This window comes from Suncus etruscus, chromosome 6 (genome assembly GCF_024139225.1).
Source record: "Suncus etruscus isolate mSunEtr1 chromosome 6, mSunEtr1.pri.cur, whole genome shotgun sequence".
NCBI classification, from domain to species: domain Eukaryota; kingdom Metazoa; phylum Chordata; class Mammalia; order Eulipotyphla; family Soricidae; genus Suncus; species Suncus etruscus.
Window position 1 is genome coordinate 64,094,873 of NC_064853.1, and position 3,250 is coordinate 64,098,122.

Consider the following 3,250-nt stretch of genomic DNA (forward strand, 5'->3'; position numbering starts at 1 on the left):
AGGAGTAACTCCTGAGAACTGGTGGGTGTGGCACAAACAAAAAAACCAAACAAATATTTGAAGAATTTGTTCAGTGATAGATAATTCACTTTATATGTATAGAAACCTGAAGTTTAATATCTGGTGCCTCATAAAATAATATTTAAAATTATATTAATGCTATATAAAAACACTGAATTGTGTAAATACTTGCTTTTACATTTTATTGTCAAGCCTTATGCTATGTTTCTATTTTTGTCCTAGTTTAATTTTTATTAATAGTATTCTATTTATATGTATCATTTTTGGTTAATGTTTCCAAGAATATTTTGTTTTGTTACCATCATATTTAATTTTCTTTCTTTTTAATAAAATGTTCTTATTAAGCAATCTAAATAAATACTCTTGTGTTTCGATGATCTTCCTCTTTAACTATTATAACTTGATTTTGAATTTTATCACCTTTTGAATATATACATGGCTCTTATTATTTAAGAAAATTTCAGAGATTGAGGAATATATGCCCTTTCTTTTGACTCATTTTTACTGAGAATTTAGCCATAACAGTATATAAACAACAATCAATAATAAATGTGGGGGGGGGCTTCACAATATCTTACCTGAATTAGGTGAAGAAAGAAATTTGCACGATCTGGGGAAGTATTTGATGTCTGTTTTTTACCTTGAACTGGATTCTCCCTATAAAAAAAGCAAATGTCAGCTGTGGAAATGTCAGGTTGTTTTGACTTTATGATAAACAATAAGCAAGAACCATGATTAAAGAAACCATGAGTGCAAAGTGAAGGCTACTCAGAGTTAAAGCTGAATGTTTATAGGGAAGACAGCCCATCCTAGAGATTAATCAGTCACTAGAGGTTTCAGAAAAACATGTTAAACTCTGTATTTTATATAACATCACAATGAAATGCAGATGAAATATTTATGCATACACACCACATTGAGTATCTAAGCAACAATGTCATAACTCTGTAAATATAATAAGCAATCAATAATAATGCTTTACCTTATCATTAAAATAAAGTTTATTCTTATTAATTTACCATAGATATAACTATCACTGACATAAATGCATGTGTTTCTAAGAATAGCTTACTTCAGTGAAGTCGCATTTACCTTGTCCTTTGAAATAAGTTTAATTATTGTATACCATAGGTATTCACTGACATAAACACCATGTTTCTTAAAAATAACTTACTTCAAATTAAGTCACATTTCTAAATGAAATTGAATATGTTAAATGTTTTTATTTGAATTGAAATATATTTCTCAGTAGTTTATATAATTGTACAGTATTGATGTTTTTTTAAATATGTTTATACAATTGATTACAAGCATGAGGAATTGATGTTTAAAGCTTACACATTAATTATATAATATACACTACACATATAAACTACTTTTTAGCAATTTATATTTCTATACTTGATTAGCATTCAATTAAACACAGATAATACTTAATTTCAGGCTTTAGAGGTGGGGTTGAAATGATCCTATATTGAGTAAGGTCTTTGCCTGGTCTGATTCCTGGCAATCCATATGGTTCTATCCAGGAGCATCTCCAGATAGAGCCAGGAGTAAGCCCTGAGAACTTCTGGGTAGACCCCAAACTAAAAACAACAAACAAACAAATAAATGAAACTTACCACAAAGGGTGGTGAGTGCAGTTAGAGAAATAACTGCAATACAACTATCATAACAATCATAATGAGTGAGAGAAGTACAATACCTGTCTCGAATACAGGCAGGGGGTGGGAGAGGAGGAATATGGAAGGCATTGGGGGTGGAAATGTTTCACAGGTGAAGGGGGCTGTTCTTTTTTTGACTGATGGCCCAACTGCAACCCATGCTTGTAATTTTGAAGAATAAAGTATTTTAAAAAATCCATAATACATCATAAAACAGTTGGTGTTAACAAATATCATTATATCCTGGTTAAAATAAATAAATAAATAAATAATAAAATGAAATTAAAATTTATAGTAGATGCCATGATTATGGTGACCCTTGGGCTTATATCTGACATGACTATAGTGGAGAATTTTTTTGCAGTGTAATGAATGAAATAGCTTCCTCTTGTTTAGTTTTAGCTTTATATACTTTTTTCCTTTGGATGAATGATTAGTTACAAGACAGCCTCTGCTGATTTGAAAATAAATCTGACTGGCCACCTATTTCTCTAAATTTCCTCCTGACTGACAATCAGTGTCTTCTCCTCATATACTTATCCTAATACAACACTATACACAAGAAACAGAAACAACTGTGAAGGAGGAACAAACAAATAGTTAATATTAAAAACTGGTATACTTATTTTTTTCTTTTTATTTTTTTTTTTTTCAGTAATGCCAGACAATGCACAGGGTTCACTACTTCTTTATGATCAGGAATCACCATGTTTGATTCATGGCACCATAGAGATGCCAGGGATCAAACCGTTGGTTAGCTGTATTTCAAAAAAAAGTGCCCTAATTACTGTACTATCTGTCCAGCTCCCATGTACTTTGCTTTCGTTTTGACATGTTCAACTTTTTAAAAGAAAAAATTTGCATGAATTGAAAAATATCTATATACAATATCTGTAAAACTATTACTATTTCAAGTTTTTGCTCATACTACACACAGTGTAGAATGAATATGGTACATAGCTGAATTAAAACATCTGAGAGCCCTGCACTTAATCCCTTGGTTAGAAGCAGCCCAATCTTCCTCCAAGGAAACAGTACTGAGAATATTGTCTGACCATATGATTTACTATGATTTAAGTCTCTCAGCAATTCTCTTCAGATTCAAAACCTTTTTGAGTTGGGCATAGTCCACTTTCTAATTGAACTAGAGATGTAGTCCTTTCTCTCCTTGGTGTTTGTAGATACGACCTTGTGTATGCCAATTAATTCCATAGTCTCATGGAATAATAGAAACTATTCACCCAATGTCCATCAGATAAGGGACTAAATATCAAAGATAAACATACTGAGAATAACAAGTAAAAAATCTAAACCCTCAAAAAAAATGGGAGAACAAGATGAACAGACACTTCCTCAAAGAAGAAAATACAAAAGGTCAAAAGACATATGAAAAATGCTCCAAATTAGGGAAATGCCAAATCATTAGGGAGATGCAAATCAAAACAACTATGAAGTACCCTCTCACTCCACAGAGACTGGCACACATCACAAAGAACAAGAACAATCAGTGTTGGCAGGGATGTAGAAAGAAAGGAACTCTCATTTACTGCAGGTGGGAATACCAC